At 41.2% G+C, this 18,064-nt stretch overlaps 1 long non-coding RNA gene across 1 annotated transcript; it reads right to left on the reverse strand.

The window, feature by feature from the left end:
* Positions 1 to 1,403: 1,403 nt before the first annotated feature.
* Positions 1,404 to 6,516, reverse strand: LOC117939383. Its single transcript, XR_004655574.1, has 3 exons — positions 6,503 to 6,516; positions 3,730 to 3,734; positions 1,404 to 1,506 (listed from the first exon to the last, which is right to left on the reverse strand). It is a non-coding gene; the product is annotated as an uncharacterized LOC117939383 (long non-coding RNA).
* Positions 6,517 to 18,064: the final 11,548 nt, after the last annotated feature.

Here is an 18,064-nt window from a genome sequence, read left to right on the forward strand (position 1 = left end):
ATATTGCAAAACTACAATGCACTATTTAGCTCCTCAAACAAATAATGTTGGTGTCAGCGCAATGCTCGAAACACTTCCTAACCCAGCCCTAAAAGATAATGACCTGTACACACCCCTCTGTCAAGCCAAATAAAAGCACTGCTTCATCAGCCTGTTCTTTTTATTATCTGTTTTTGGCATCAAGGTGTGTTTACAAGACAGCTCCTTATTGTATTTCCTGATCTTATCCTTTGCCCGCTTTCATTTCCGTCTTGCGCCTTTCATTTAGACGCCAGGACGCAGCACCTCTCTTTGCCAAGCTTTGTCAAAGTCCACCGCTAAATATGCAGTGACCTCAAAGGTGCTCTTTCCCTCCCTCTCCCCCTCCCATCTCTCTATCTTTACCTCTTTCTCTCTCTCATTCTCACTCATTTCTTTCTCCCCATCTTTCCCTTTTCCCCATTGCCTTTTCATTCAAAGCTCAAGAGCAACTGGTGCTCTCTGAGGAAATACAGACCCTGCCAAAGAATTCATTGAATTTGTTGTACAATTGATCTCTTGGAGGCAGGCTAGGATTGAGAGTAGGAGGGGGGGCAGGAGAGATGGAGGTATGGAAGGGTCAGGAGAACAGGGAGGGAGGGTTAATGTGAAGGGCTGGCAACTGCATCAGGGGAGTGTGATTGAAAACAACACGGCAAAGTCTCAATTGGAATGGATCCTGTTCAAATTTACTTCCCCTTACCCATCTCCCAACGCTGTGAAGTGGGCAAAATGGGAGACTGCAAAAAGAGAGGGGGCTGTTTTTTTTAAATCTCACACCAAAAATTGATGTTCCACAATCCACAAATTGTATTATCAATTGTACCCTGTTATATTCTCTCTAAATTAATGTATATCATGTTGGTGGTAATCTGAGATGAGTACAATGGTACGTAACTTCAGGGTTCCACTGATGGTCTGAAATTAATGTCGGTTTGGTAATTTATCAGTCATGATCAGTGACACTTCTCAATCAGCAAACCACTCAGGAGTAGTCATAGCAACATGGCTGGAGCTATTAGATTTGATTGGAATTGGATGTAAAAGGTGCAGACCTCTCCAGCGGCCTCTCTGTCAGCTCTGCTAAATTTAAGCTGAAATGTCTTTTTTACAAATATTAAATGTGCTTTATGTGGCTGACATCAGGCAGTGATGGCCTGTGGCTAAGAGTCCCTCATCACAATCTGGAAATCAACTATCCAGTCTCCTGCTGGCTCTGCTAGCCTGGACTAGCTAAACATCTGGATCAAGTTTCCAAATGTAAACATCAGAGTAAAAACAGAAGAAATGGTGGACAAAGGTGGAGAAGATGAGCTTAAGCTAGCAAGACAATCTCTCAGAGTAGATGGAGGAAAAGGTGAAAGTGTCTTCAGCTGTGGATGGATACGATCCCGACTATGTGGACAAACAGGACAATCTCTGTGTCCATCTCCATCTCTACATCATAGGGGGCACAGAGGCAGGCATGGAAGAATTAAACACTGACTTCTCTGCTTGGCATCCTGCCTGGCAGTGGGCCGGCGTCAGACGGTGAGATCGGTGTCCTACGTGTCTCTGTGTCTGCATCAGTTTTTTGCAGGACTTTGGGAACATCTACTTTGTGCTCAATCATGTACAGGTTGAAGGAGCTGATTGGATAACCTTTCACTGGAATTGTACCTCACACAATGTCATGTGATTACTCGTCTTGCATTGCCAGACCTATCTCCACAGAGCAAAGGAAGGTCTGGCAACAGGAGCATGCACACCTAGATAGGAGCAAAAACAGCCAGGGGTTATTTGCATTCTTGGGCGGCAGTAAGCTGCAAAAAAAACACCACATACAATATTAAATCAAGTCAATGGTTCACACATACATGGAATAACGTAATTTCGCCGTATTTTTTCCATTGCAAATGCCCGACAACTGGTCCCAAAACGTCCCAGTTAGAGAGTAAATGCCATAATATTATTCTTTGTAAATCTTTACAATCATCATACAATCATTGTAGGGCGCTGTTGATTATCGACCCGCTCCATTTTGAGCCGAGGAAGGATTGGGCCTTCAATTTGAATCTGCGTGAATTCATTTTAAGGTCCACAGTTGCATCAAAAAGTCTGAATAGGAGCTTGTTTTTTATGATGAGACGCAAGAAAAGTAATCATACTGCACAAAGCATGATGATGCCAGCTGATAAGCAATTTATGCAAACAAGCTTGTTTTATTACACCACCTAACTTGGGCGTAAAATTAGTTGCAATGTTGTATCTGTATTTTCTAATGTTGCTACCTGATTTAACACCATCATTACTCATATCTTATAAAGATTTTGTGATTTTATTACCGAAAAAAGCCTTGAAATAAATCTCAGCATTTTTTTTATGCCTGTATTTCATGTTTTCTTTGAAGGTCCCATGGCATGAACATTTCAATTCATGAGTTTATTTTTAACATTTATATGAGTTCCCCTAGCCTGCCTATGGTCCCCCAGTGGCTAGAAATAGCAATAAATATAAACCAAGCCCTGAGTATCCTTTTCTGCCTTTGAGAAAATGAAAGATTAGATGGGCCAATCTGTAATTTTGCTCCTTATGAGGTCATAAGGGGGGAAGGTTACCTCCCTTCTTTTTGCTTTGCTTTGCCCGCCCAGTAAAATTTAGCTCACCCATGAGAGAGAGACATCATGGCTCTCTCCTCCTCAAAAGCTACAGACTCAGAAATGGCACGTCCTTAGGAAAGCTCATTGTGGGACTGGCACCATTGGGTGTAATTCTGCACCAAGACTGGATTTTGGGATAAGAAATTCAGATATGGTATTAGGGGCCAACTAAGGTCTATATAAAAGCTGCCAAAGAGCATCCTTTTGGCTCATCTCTGTTCCAACGTTCTATTTTTTTAACCGTTTTCGTGATCAGGTTTCAGAGAGATGATCTTTCCCGACAATAATTGGATTCCAAACCCAAGTTCTAAGAATTCCAAACACACAGCAGTCTCTGTTTGGAGAATAACCACGACCAGCGGGTAGCTGACTCTTTTCCAAGGTATCAAAGCAGCAGGGGAGGTGGTAAATAAATCCAACACAAGGCTATTTTTTTGACACGCAAGTTTATTTAGCTCTCTTTTATTTCCCTAAATTGTCATTTTCTCTGCTTATCTTGCTTTGTGGGTATTCTAACGGTAGCTAACTCTGGCAGGTCCTTACAAGCGCCAAGGTATCCATGAGGGGCTGAAATCCTTCTATTATTTGGCTCTGTAGAGTGAAATATAGCAGGGCTCACCAGCTGTGCCTTCCCATCCCCTCATTTGATTGGAGTTCAGGAGCTGATTCCCCATGTTTTACTTGTTCTCACAGCGCTTTGAAGTACCTGACCCAGAGCTCTGGCAATCTGCAGGAGACAGATCTCCAGACATGCTACAAGAGGAGCCAGAGAACTGAAACGCGCGTCTGGCACACACTCACAAACACACAAAACATGAAAAGATACCTCGCCATGCGTTACTTTATGACATGTGAACACACTTTTACACCTTTTCACATAAATTACGTCCTTGGACCTTATCCTTAATACATGTCTTTGCTCGTACCTGCGGGCAACAGTACCTGCACTGAATTCACTTTGCACGTTATGTTAATTATATATCCTAATACCAATAAGTCAGTGTTGCATATTCCATTGCCTGAAATGACTTCTAATTGACTCCAATATGTTGCTGCCTTTGAAAATCTGCACTGATTCTCTGGCATGAGTTTTACTTCCAGTCGGCCCCGGTGTAATTTAGCCTCTTTCGTCCCTGTAATAATATTACCATCATTACACAGATAACTATTCCCTGTACTTCTCAGCCTCAAATGCTCCTAAAATCCCCAAATCTCTACCTTGAAATGCACTTCCTCAGTACTGTGATCTATACGCCCCAGGCTACAATACAGTGGGGCAATAATTCAATTACTGTACAGAGCATAGCATATAAGGGCATTGATTCTGCCTCAAAACACACTGGCTCAGCCAATTGAAATGTGCCTTCAGTCTGAGTTACTTCAACAGCTTTCGTCCCCATAGTAACATCTCCAAGGATGAGCATGAAATACACATTCAGACATACACCTGTGGGGAACTCGCTGCTATCTGAGTTTGTCATTTCATTCTTAATTTTACTCTGATTATTTTAAATGCTGAAGTGTCCAGATGATCTTGGGATTTATTCATGGGCTTTTCTTGAATTGGGACACTTTTTCTGTATGGCTGCTGTGCGTCTTACATTTGCTGCTAAAGCACGGAAATATCTCAATTTGGGATCAATAAAGTCTTTCTAATGTCATCTAACACAGGTTTATGAATGCACATTCCCATAGCAACCACTTCTGTTAGTTTGATATTTGCTCATGTTAGGTTGTGGAATAGAAATGATGGAGGTTTGTGCAGCGTTGAGTCATGGTTGAAAGGCCTTACCAATGTTAAAACAGCTCTTCCTCCTTCAACTTCGTACAACTTTTTCATGAATTTGTATTCTTCAGTCTTTTTCTTCTTTTGCTGCTTCGCTGCCAACTCTTCTTGTTGCTGCCAGGGCCGTGTCGGCACACCAGATTTAGGTGACCGCGAGGAGATATTCGCTGAATTTGACAAAAAGTGTGTTAGATTAGCATCTCTTACTATATCTTTAATGTGATTTCTGGTTGCAACTACAATTATGCATGATGTGTTGTTTCCTTACACATGTTTTTGGCCAAGAGACACTGCTTAGTTGGATTTCTCTATATGGCTACTGGATTTCTGCTCTTGCAGAAACAATGAAGCAGTTTAGAATGCAGAGAATCCACTGAATGTGTTAATAAAACAAATTAAATTGTTAGTATTATTCAATGCCTTGCACTGCGAGAATAAACCGAGAGTGAGATATAGAGTGAGGAATCGCTGCTGTAGGTCTGTTAAGATCGATTGTAAGCTCTTGGACACAAAGCATTCCAATGAGTGAGAAAGAAATCACTTTGCTGGAGGGGGGGAGTTCATTTATTGCTGTGAAACGTGGCACAAAACAAGACGGCATCAAAGTAAACATGGTAGTGTGTGAGCAACATTAAAAGGAGCATAATAACAGTATAGTTGTTATAACCACAGTTATTTTAAGATGTGTAAGTGCAGTGTATGCTGTAGGTGTTATTTTGTTGAAAGAACGTTTTTCTCACTGGTTTGTTGAAGATTACATTCACTCATTGTGGGTGTATTGGCAGCAAGAGTGCCTTAAAGCCATAGTCTTAGTGTCAAAGGTGGAATACCATCAATGATCATATTAAAAAATAGTCAAATTCAGCTTTGTCATGCTCAGTGACATAGTAAATGTAATTACAGTCAGAAGACATTATGCACAGATCTCCTCACAGCTTTGTGGAAATGAACTACCCCCGGCCATCTAGCTTTCAGCTGCTCAAAATGTTACTGTCACGAGCTTGGGAGGTCGTAGGTTCAAATCCCCAGACCGGCATGATCACAAAATTATTGTTGGGGAAAGTGAAAGAGCAGCACTTGTCCTCTCTCATTACCACCACTGAGGTGCCTTTGAGCAAGGCCTTTAACCCCAACTGCTCCAGTGGAGCTGCTCAGTGGCCAGCGGATCAGACTGTGGTTGTGCTGGGCGGCTTCCAGGTTTTAATCAGGAACTGTGTGAATGCGACAGGTCGTCGTTGCAAATGAGACATTTTTCTCAAATGACTTATCTGGATAAGTAAAAAGGTTAAAAAATTAAAATAAATAAATAACTCACCCAAGTGAAACTCCAGCGCACATGGCACTATTTTAAAAGTTTCCCTGACAGATTGTTTGCCACCACACACACACACGCTTAACACACATGAACCCACATGTATACATACATGAACACTGTCTGTTGGAGGAGGCCCGTGGAGCATTACTATTCGAGGTGTTGCCAGAGTATTCCTCTGGTGTGCAGTTGACCCATAAAATTACTAAGCCAAATGGATATTTGACTCAAACAACACCCTAAGGATGTTTATGTTGCATTGCAAAATGCACTCAGCTTCAAATAGCCCCGGAGTTATTTACGGGGCTTTTTTGGCTACAAAAAACAACAACCCTTCGCTCTTGCACGCTTCAGCATTGACATGTCTGATTTGGAGCTGAGATATAAAAGGTGCTTTGGATGTGGGATGATATTAGTTAAAGGATGGTTGGAAAAAGGGATCCGCGCGGTTATATAAATCCACACCTTGGGCGATGTCTTATGTTGGAGCTAGAGAGGGGTGGGTGGAGAAAGCAAAAGCTTTGCAAACTGTTGCTCATGGGGACAGGGAAGTGATCCCGGGCATCTTGTTTGCATTGTCTTGCATGGCCATTGTTTGTTAATGTCAGGCAGAGGATTCCAGCTCTCAATGTGCTGGGGAGGGTTGAGTCTTAGTACCATGACAGATACACACATGTATGGGTGTGCACAAAGAGCTTTTTGCCAAAGCCGCAGTCAGGAAAAGCTCCATTACAGTGTGTGTATCACTCTCTGCTGGCCGACTGTATGAACTGCAGCCACACAGCTCCAGTCAATGAGCCACACTGTCTCATCCTCAAACCTAGCACTGAACATATTTGGATTTTTCTTCTTGTAAATGCCAGTTGAATTCATCAACACATGAATCTTAAATTAACCCTAATGTTGTGTTTGGGGTCCTGCAGTCAAAAGGCCCTTTTTTTAAAAAATACTTCTGAGTGGGGCCTGTGGGACTGTGAGTTAATCCAATGTCAACCAACCCCAATAGTACTGCTTGTAAATATTTCAATGTATGAGCAAAGTAGGTTATTTTAAAGTTTAAGGATATGAAGTTCCTTCAAGACAGTGAAGATATGAGTATTGCTTTTAACGCAGTGAATCAAAACAGGTATCTGTGTAGTGATAGTCCAGGATCAGCTGACCTGCTGTGCACTGATTCACAATGAGACATTCAAGGAGTTCCAGGGTTCCATTGCAAAAATAAGGAAGTTAAGTTAAGGATCACTTTCTGCTGCCGCAAGATAGCAAAACGCCAATAATGCACCTGAACACACCTCCCTGTAAGACCAGCATGCCCATGGGCGTAATGATGAGCACAGGTGCATTTGCTATTTAAACGACATGGGCGCTGGACGGGAAATTAAAAAAGCAAAGACACTTGCGTTAGGCTTTACGCCGCGCTGCCCAGGGTCCAAGATAGGGCCCTTAGTGTTACCAAAGTGCCTACTGTTGGTGTAGCCCCGTGCAATAACCAGCCAACCTCACTCTGATTCTGTGCTCGTAAAAAAAATACAAGGACCACTGAGTTTTGAGCGTATCCCTGTCACTCCTCATCTACTTCAGGCACAGTATGGTTCAATACATACGTGGTGTACAGAGCTATGTAATTGAATGTTACCTATACCTTTCAGTCTCACTGGGACCCTGTGAGTGGTGAAACTCCATTAAACACCCCACTCACAAACAGCCTGCTTGGGGTCTCAAGAAATATGCCAGCACAAGCATTGTTCATTCATCTCAGCCTTGTTTTCTCTATATTTCCTCTTATTAGTGAGAACAAGAAAGTAGATGTATGTCATGTACTCATCTTTTTGATTTAAGGTTCTACAAGGGTCACTTGACCTTTATCCTTTGGCTGCAATTGGAACAACAAAGCTAAGGTTCACTGGTGTAGATTTTAGTGATTGTGTGTGTATTTTAGCACAATTGTCTTCCTGTCTGGTAGCACTGATGATGGGATTTCTGCCAAACTCCCTTGACTTTTATGTCACAATAAAAGTATTTGTTGCAGAACATTTATCACCCTCCGTTTGTTGCAGAATGTCCTCTTTCTTTCAGATTTTTAATGGTTACAATGTGCCAAGGAAGTCCTGGATTTTTCTTCTAATATATTGAAGTAAATGAGGTATGGTGTTTACTACAATGTGTGAACTGAGGGATAACCTCACCGAGGATTACACATTGTCATTCACTTGCGTATCTCCCCTTGCAGTTGAGGGACGTTTAAAGTCAATTATAAGGAAGGTGCTTGCAAGAGGACGTATTTCACTATCAAATCAATAAATACTCAGCAAAAGACTTCCATTCTCCCCTTTTACAAGTTGCATGATATATTTTTCTTTGTCATTCTCGCAAAAACGTTTAATTCAAATCAGTAGAATGACTTCTACACTTTCTATTCCAAGCAAGGGAATATTGCAAACCCTCCCTGCTGTTGATAATGGCAACTAGTGTCATTGTTTGAAATCCAAATTTGTTATTAATCAGAGGACAACCTTATTACCAACTGGGAACATTTCAGCAACCTTTTTTAATGTTTGGACCATATTTTCCCTCCTCTGCCCATGAATGACAGCTGGGATAGCAACAAAAAGCAACAGCTTGCACAGTAAAATATAATCTTGATTTAGCTTTTGCTGTGATATGCTAATATCCATACTTTCAGTGGAAGTTTTTCTACCGGCTTTATGAGATTGCATCATAAAGAATTAATTGTGTGCACAGCTAACGTCATTGGGTGGAGGAAGAATTAGCTGCAGCTATATATTATCTGCTGTGTAGAGATAGATAGATAGACAGATGCAATAGATACTATATATACTATAGATGGAAAGATAGATGGATACTGCAGATAGATAGATAGATAGATAGATAGATATATAGATAGATAGATAGATAGATATACTGTAGATAGATGGATGGATACTTTAGATAAAAATTATATTATGATATTAATGATATTAAATATGAAATGACCAGTGAGCAAGTTGCATCTACCTACTAATGATTCCTATGGATAAGACACCAGTATCTAGTAAGCAGAGTTCATGTTTGGGCCGATCAGTATCTCACCAACTGTCCCAACACAATGGCCATTGTGTGGCTTTGGTGAATTGTAATGGCACATGTAATAGCTCTATTGTGTATATTTGTAAGGAATGCAGAAATACTTGCTTCAGTAGGCCGACATAGCAAGACTTTACTCTAACAGCCAGGTAAACACTCACACTCAAGCTTGTGTGGCTTCAGCAAGGGACAAGAAATTCAGGAACCCTTAACAACAACACAACAGTTGTGAAACAACAAATCATTGCAACTATCTCCCAGGGGGTTCTGGCCTCCTGAATCATTCAGGGTTCCTCTCTCATTATATCCCAGACCTTAAGGTTTAAGGGGTTGAGAAACTACTGAAGAATGCAAACTGGTACAATGTTTTTCAGACTTTTGTTGGTAAGGCTCTCTGAGCAAGATAATATTTTACAAACCACCCGGATATGCTGGCTGTCAACACAATTATACAACCAAAATGTTGCTGTAGTCTGTCAACCACATGGAATTGAGCTGAATCAGATGATGGATTTAGAGGACGTACGTGTCTGTGTACTTGTGGTGCGTTCATGCTACTTGGGAATATCAGGGACCGCCCCTGTGATTATGTTGTTTTTCCGACTGCCAGCGCTCACATGGTCGGGATGCGTGTTCTTCTTTTCTGTTATATTTGCGTTTAGCATAACAACTTGTTGCATTACTGCCACCAACTGTTAGTCGTAGCCTAGAATATCCAGTGCGTGAAAACATGGAGGCCACAATAATAAAGGACACCACACAGCTCTTCAATTACTTATTATTTTCCCCAAAGCTCAAAACATAGGCCTACTTGACATGAATTGGTTTACTTGATACTGGCAATAGCACACAACTTTTATCCATCCATCTTTGTCTGCTTATGCGCTTATACACAACTTTTAAAACTCATTTAAGTAAGTCTGTTAAAACCGATCGACAACTACAACCTAAATTGATAGCACATTGTTGACGTCGGCCAACTATATTGCATGCATACGTGAATTCTCTGTATTTAGGAAAAGTTTCTAACCATTCAACACATTTGAATGATCGTTTGGCCGTGTTTCTGTACGTCAATTGTCAACAATACGTCACCAACTGGGAAACTCTGTTGGCAAAGTCTAGGCCCAGTTTCCCACCTCAGATTTCCACATGAAGTGACGTGAATGATGACGTTTTCACCGGGAAAAATGTACGATGCCCATTAATGCACGGACACTGCCAGTGCATGTATTAAACAGCTGCGATGTCTTTGGAGTTACTTCTAAGTCAGCAAGATAAAACAGTGTATCCTCTTGGATCTACACATACACACACACACACATGCACAGGGATGCATACTTGAAAAGGATATCCTCATATCAGGCAAAGCAAAATTAAACTATCGCTCAGACCGGATATGAACATGATTTAAGTAGTCACCTGGGAGTGTCATTTCTAAGTATCTCCAGTGGAACTCCCCTCAGGGGATCCATAAGCAATTATTTTGGGGAGACAACAGACAGGCCTGTTATATCCGTTCTCCTCTGTGCAAATGCACTCAGGCAAGAACATACGCTGCCACAAGTGTGCCCACACACTCGCGCATCCATATACAAATGTGCATCTTCCTCTCACCTTTTCTCCCTCCCTCCTTTCTCCTTCACACACAAAGACACCCAATCTCGCACATATTCTCTTTGCTGTTGTTCAACCTCACCCAAACTCTTCGTTTTTTTCTCTTCTCACATTGTGACTCCATCTCCACATGACCTCCTCTCCTTCAGACACACACACACACACACACACACACACACACACACACAACTCCTGACGGATTTATATCTTACGAAAAACAACATTTGTTTCTTTTTGATAACCTCAAAGAGGCCCTCCACTGATTTTACACACAAGTAAAGAAGTGGGGAACTATGTGGTCTGGCTGATCAGATAGTAATTTGCAAAGTGTTTTTCACCTTTAATAACATGTGATGACTCTGATGGGAGATGATTGGTTTATTGCCTGTTACGCCCAAAACACAACTGTGACTTGAACAAACGTTTTGAACCATGCGCACAGACCCTTTATTCAGCCTTTAAACTAGCAAAAGTGGATTTGTACAGGCCCTAAAGGAACCTGGATCAGGCGCTTTATGCCATGCGCTTAGATCAATAAAACTGGGCCCCTCATGTGTAAATGGAGTCAATGTTTCTTTTATGGAGTCGAACCTTTAATTATAATTTTCACAAAAGAATTTGCAATAATTCTGAATGATGAACAGTGAAGCACTGTTAATCTTTTACCCTAAAGGCTAACCAACTACCAAAATCTATTATTTTTTGGAATCAACAACTTGATTCTGTTTTAAACATATAGAAAATTGGCAGCATAACCTTACCCTACTATTGATCCTATTCTAAAGACTGAACGAATTCTGCTCACGTTTCAGCAATGCTGTCACTCCAAAGGTCAAAAACTCAATTTGTTTCTTACAGGTAGGCCTACAAAAGTACAAGAACACACAAATGCATAAACACAAAGTTGTACAGTCGTGTTTGTTCTTCAACCTTGCCGGGTCAGAGATGCTCTCTAATACTTTCCTTATAAAAAATGAAAGGCAATGTGTTGCTGATACAAGCGGCACTGCCCTGAATTTTAAAAATGGAGATGAAACAAACCTGTAGAGCTGCATTGCACACTGCCCCACCAGCACTCCTTTAGAAAAATGTCTGGCTCTTAGTTTGGACTTGCTCAAATGAGCAGAAATGGCTCAAACACCCAGCTAACACCCTGCCCGTGTCCCTACTTTTTAATTAATACCTTTATCGGTTCTTGTCGCTTGGTTACTCCCCTGTCTTGTCTCCCTTATATTTATATATATATATATATATATATATATATATATATATATATATATATATATATATATATATATATATATATATATATATATATGTATATATTTTTTTTTTCTTCCCAATTACTTGAGTGCACAAAAGCTCTTGCCCATTTGGAGTGCAATAAATTATCATCTCTTAATTAGACAGTGAGGCGGTAAAAGCATGTCTGTCCAACTTTGTTTCAACCTGACTGAAGATTTTATGATTGAGAGGTGCAAACTAATTGGATTCGTGACTGGCTGTCTGGATAAGGATATCAGATAGGGATTGAATGAGTGATTGAGGAGGTCTGTAGCAAAAATGCAGTGTGTAAGTGAGCTTTAAAACGAGAGAGAAGTGCTGAGAAATACAGAGTGTGAGAAAAAAAAGTGAGATGGCAAGATGGAGGAAAAAATACAGGTACACGCATGACAATAACTGGCATTTCCACACTTAGCTCGTGGACTCAGAGTTCAACATTCTACTTCTCCACTGAACTTTCCTCAAACCCTATAATTAGTAAAGTGATCGTTCCTTCCTTGGGGCCTTAATTGTGCCCCAGGCCTTCTTTGATCAATACACTAAATTGTTCCTCACAAAAGCCTTTGGTGCCTTGTCTGCTGCAACAGATTAGAATACAAGGCTGGAGCATACATAACAAGTGTCTAATTAAGATCAAATGCATTGAGAAAAAAATAAGGTGTCTCATTCCAAAAAAAAAAAATGCTATCACAAGGTTTTGGCATGGTTGAGGGTTATTTGGGAGGTAGCGGTAGGTAAGGGGAGTGCTGATAAGGAGCTGCGCCAGACCTCATTCTAATTATGACCCTATATCTGTCTGCTGTTCTTTCAGGGGATGGTGAGCTTGGGACTGGACCAAAGCTAGTGTGGGAGTAGTTGTTTTTTTAAGAAGCCATTAAGTCACCAGCTTTATAACTGAAAAGGCAGCAGCACGGCTTAGTGGTGCTGTAAGCCAGAATGAACCGTCAACAATTGAATACCTGCTTTCCTCCAAATCTCCCAACAGCTAGCTTGCAATTAGCACACACTGTGTAAGGGTGGATTGCAAGTTAACCCTCATGTTGTCCTTGGGACAAATTTGACCCGTTTTCAGGTTGTTGTTTTGTTTTTTTGTCGCAAAAAATGAAAAAAAGTGACCAAAACATTTTTTGGTTCATTGTTGACGGGAAGACATTACAAGGGTTAAAGAAGTGGACTACGCCCTTTTTCTGACCTAACAGAAAGAAAGGCAAACCGAAAGCTCTGAGCCTTCTTAGAGGATTCTTTTGAGGTCAGCAGGAGGTATGACTGTCCAGACAGCCTTTGGGCTCTTGTTGCTACTCCACCTCTTCACAGGACAGGCCGAGCTAGCAGTCAGAAGCCTTGCAGCAGCCTCCCAGATGTACTTAAGCCAAGTTAAGAGGGAATCTGTAGATCCAGACCAAGCCCTGAAGCGCCGGTGCCGTCAACCTGGCCTTCACCGATGTCAGCCAAGATCTTAGATTATTGCTGGCAGCAAACTCCGCAGCTGTGATTGCAATCAAGACGCTTTACCAGGAGGTGGAAAAGTTTGGCAACAGCAAATCAGTGGCAAATCTCTGCCGCACAGCAAACAGAAGACCATGACGCCTTCTATTCGTGTCAGACAATGCAGCCGCTCTCTCCACCTTGCTGCTAATCATAGACCTGAAACATGTTGGCCAACAAATTTCCTATAATAATGGTAATTGTACCTTCACAAAGGCTCTGCCTTTGTCAGAGATGGTGTGATATTTTTTTAAATAGTGGCTATTTAGTACATAATGTTTAATAATACAATGTGTAATGCATGATAAATATTCCCATTTTTAAGGCCCAAAATGGCATCTCTGAAAGTGGTACGGATCAAGGACACCTCATTATGGTAGCATGCTTGGAACCTGTTTTCACATAGCTTGAAAGCCCAAATAATAATACAATGGATGAGTGGAACATCCTGATTTTCAAACGCAGACATTATTTTCTGATTTGGTTCCACATGCAGCAAGCCAAATACACAAAACTGCTTGAATTCAAATGACTCACACGGCAGTCACTGATTGCACATTATGATAGTGGGAAAAATGATGAAGTTCCTCCTTCATAGACCTTATTGTGAGTTCTTTATTTGTTGGACTAGAAAATGTATGTTACACATGCTTAAGGTCTGTGCCAGAGGTACCGTACATTCTGTGGTCCTATGACATACAATTGGACTACAATTGGAAGGCATGGTGGGATCTTCCATCGATACACAAACACACTTAGCAACTCAATCCCCTTTTAGGAATACAAAATAATGAGCAACAAGCTCCTGATTGCATATTGATCTTTTCAAAACATTCATGAAACATCACGACAACAAACAATCCTTGTGATGTAGCCTTGCACATTTTCTCAGCCCATGCTGAGAAAGACATAGTTGTGGTCTCAATTACTGCTATGACTTGTGAATAACGCTTTCCCAACCAAAGGAGAATAGAATAGATAGTAACTGAGATGAGTCAGAGAACGCTTGATGAAGATCCAAAGAATTTGCTGACACTTGCTTACAAGAATTGACCCCATTTCTTTAATGCATTTTTTCTCATGTATGTGTACTAAAGTTTTAATCAGCAGAAATGAGAAGTCATGGTATGATAAATTGACCAGAGGCCTCAGTAATATTGAAATACATAGATACAATAACACTCAATAAGATTTGTCTCCTTGGAAATGCCTAGTTCTTTGACATAATCAATTACACACACGCACACACACACACACACACACACACACACACACACACACACACACACACCGGGGCTATGTAGAAAGAAGTTCAATAGTCATTCTGTAGCCAATTACGGTCCAATATCCAATGGCATTTCTGTGGTGTGCTTGTGTTGCTTATTTTCATGAATCCTAACAGTGACATCTGCTGGACATTTAGAGGGTTGATTTCACTTTGCTACTAAATAGCATGGAGAGAAAAGCTTTTACATGGCCAGCCCATAGGTAGGGTATGTTGGCCAGGAGTGGAAGTAAGAAAATTACATTTTTGTCGTTTTTTTTGGTGTAATTGTCCTTTATTGAGTATGTTTTTTTTTTGGTTTTTGGTTAAAATTGGCTTGCATTTAAGTAAATTTGTACCACAAGTATTGTAACTTTTGTTACATTTCAAGTTGCAACCGTAACAGAGTACAAACAAAAGTCCTGTTGTCAGAAAGGATTAAAACAGCCTAATGAGCAGCAGGTGTGTCTGCGGCTGCAGGTGGGCGGAGCTTCACGGAGGTGACAGGTGAAGCTGTGTACCCTAATTAAATTCACGGAGGAATTGTGCCTTCTGTAACGATTGTGAGGACTTTCTGCTGTTCTCTGCAATTATGTATCGCCACAGTGTTGTGACCGGGGAGCCTCAGAAATTTTTGAAAAGTTTCAGGAGCGAAGTGGGACAGAGAGGCCCGAGTGGACAGCTTCGAGGGGGACACACAGGTCTGGAGCTGTTTCTAGCCTACGGATTGAGAATGAATGAGAAGTCGAGCAACGTGTGGAGGACTTTGTGGTGCCAGATTGAGCTTCAGACTGGTAAGTACAATGAAGTAATATATTGTTGTAACTCACTGCACAGATGAAACCATTGGCAACCGCTGTGTTCCCTTTGCATGTAGCCTACTTGTGTGTTGGTGGGCTGCAGTTGCTGTCTCTTTTGTCTGCTTTGCTGATGTTTGATTCTGCTGTTGGTTCCATAGCAAGTGTCAGGTTTAATTTATGTTGATTAATAACGCTTGTTACACCGGCTGTGGTGTCTATGGCTCTCTTTTTTTGTTTGTTCATTTGTATACACAGGCTGCAAATGTCTTTTGGACCGAGTTGGATTATTGGAATGCAGTAACATTCACTCAGAGTACATTTTATTTTATCCAACTATATTTTAAAGTGCTTTCCCTTTGACTTCAGTATGATATTCTAGTACTATTTAGATTTTTGATCATGGCTGATCAGAAATTGCTCAAATGGGGCTTGAAAGCGACGTCTAGCATTTTCATCCAACACAGACTCATAAGTTAGTACATTTTGTCTCTGTTGTTCCTGTGCCTCCGTACCAAAATTCTGTCCCATTTTCCAGATCTACTCCTACGGGAGTTACTGTTCTTGCTCCTCTGCTCATGCAGCCATTGCCTATTTGCTAAGGCCACATTGTTATGAAATAGCTACAGATACATGCCCAAGTTGGTTTACCACACATATGCTGTACATCAGAACTGCAAGGCCTATAGACTACATGCACAGCTCCCCCAGGAGCACAGAGACAGCCTATTTTGGAGTCATTCTTATCCGTCTGTGCTGCAGCCAGGTAGAAAATCCCTGGGGAAGGCAGGCTCTCCACACTACCCATACATGTGTGGTTGCAGTGGAAGCTGCGCAAACAGCAATGCACAAAACTGGGACAGTGTTTGCCTAAAGGAGAGTGAAGTGGTCTTGTGAAGGAAGGTCAGCAGTTCAAATGTCAAGACCCATGGGGAAAAATTGAACAAGTAACGGTTTCTGCTTCTTGCTACAGTATATCCAAGGTGCCCGTGAGGCAAAAAAAAGGCCTTAAAGCTCTTCAAGCTGCTGGACCTTCACAGTTAACAAATGTGGCATGTACCTGTGAACCAAGGTTGTGTAGGGAAAGCAACACACAAGCTCAGCAAATCCTTCCCTTGACAAAAGCTAATATAATAATTGATCCTCCAATCTTTTGCAGTACATTTCAGCCGAGCAGCAAAATCCCAAGACACATTAAGTTACTCTATTGATTGTTTTAAATGTCACACAAATCCTTGAATTGCGAACACAAGAGGGTCAGTAAGCACTTTTAACTGCTGAACTTGGTTCACATTGGATTGAGTTGTTGGAAAGGGTAGAAGTAAAGGCAGTCGTTTAACAATCTGAATGCACACCTCACTTGCCATCAGCCAACAAGGAATTGGTTATTTCACGTCATGTAGACACGTCTCTTCAGAACAGGTCCGCGGCACGCAATATTGTGTATATGGAAAGTAGTCTCAGAGGCATGTCTTTTAGAAGATAATTGTCCTCTATGGACATCCACATATCAAGAAACGACACAGTTCATGCTTGGCTTACTGCTCCTTAGAGAAGCACAGATGGCCTACTATTGTAACTCATGATCACTATTTTGTTTTATTTTTTATTTTATGCAATGTAATTGTGATGGCTTTAACACTGAAAGTCCGTGTGATGACGCGTTTTACTAATTCTAGTCAGTCAGGAACCCAGATTTCTTAGCTTTGAGTTCACCATGTTGTTTATCGGTATGGATTCCTATACACAATTTAACATTGTTTAGGCACGAATTTAGATGAGGTTGGTTGTTCATAATCAAACATGCTTTTTGTGTATCCTATGCAGCAGCAGTTAGAGAGCGTAATGGCTAGCCGTCTGTCCATACTATTGTTACCATCTCTTCTGTATTACAGGTTGAATTACAGAAAACACCTCTATTATTTGCGGATGGTGATCTGTAAATTGTCTTTGTGTCCTTTTTCTTGTTTGCTCAGTGGAGCGCCGGTTAAACTCTTTTTGCCCACTCGCATCACTGAACCGTGTGAACAACACACACACAGCTTGTTTGGCGACAAACCCCCACTGATGCCTGCCGTCTAAGAACAATTGCTCCTGGAAAAATCAGGAAGAGCCCATGATTGTCCACGGGAAGTTCACATGATAAACTCGACAACCTCCACTTCCAAAGGATATTCAAAAACTCAGGGGAACATGATAAGGTCTTAAATTGGAGTGACATAAGTATCTGCGTTTATCCTGTGGAAGAGAAACACAGAGGCTGTAGAATGCTCTGACGCCTTGTGCAGCATCTGTTCCTATAGCACTTAGTCTAATGTGGTTATACAAATATTACTTACTTTGTCCCCTTGCCCTTATTGTATAGTCATGACAATTAGACCCCACTTTGCTAGATAAATAACTAATCTAGCCACTGCAGATCCAATGATAACACCTGGGGAAAGTGGTTTCCAATCTAGGGTTTCATGTACGTAGTCATCTATTGTCAATCTATTTTTTTTTTACCTGAGCATAAAATGAGAGAAAGACATACTCCTACACACATCAATGAGCCTTCCAGAAGGGCACTAGTAACTATCCACGCACCAAAATGCCAGAGTCTAAACTTATTGAATTTGAGACTCCTTGAATTTTCTCAAAATGTCATCTTTGTTTGTACACCCCCCAGAAAGAGAACCCGAAATAGCTTGTGGCATTTCACCCCGTAAGGCTTTTATGAGATTGGCTCTTGACATAATCGCATCCCTGCTTTGCCTCAGTGGATAAAGAACCGCATAC

Source organism: Etheostoma cragini, chromosome 24, assembly GCF_013103735.1.
Source record: "Etheostoma cragini isolate CJK2018 chromosome 24, CSU_Ecrag_1.0, whole genome shotgun sequence".
In the NCBI taxonomy this organism is placed as follows: Eukaryota; Metazoa; Chordata; class Actinopteri; order Perciformes; family Percidae; genus Etheostoma; species Etheostoma cragini.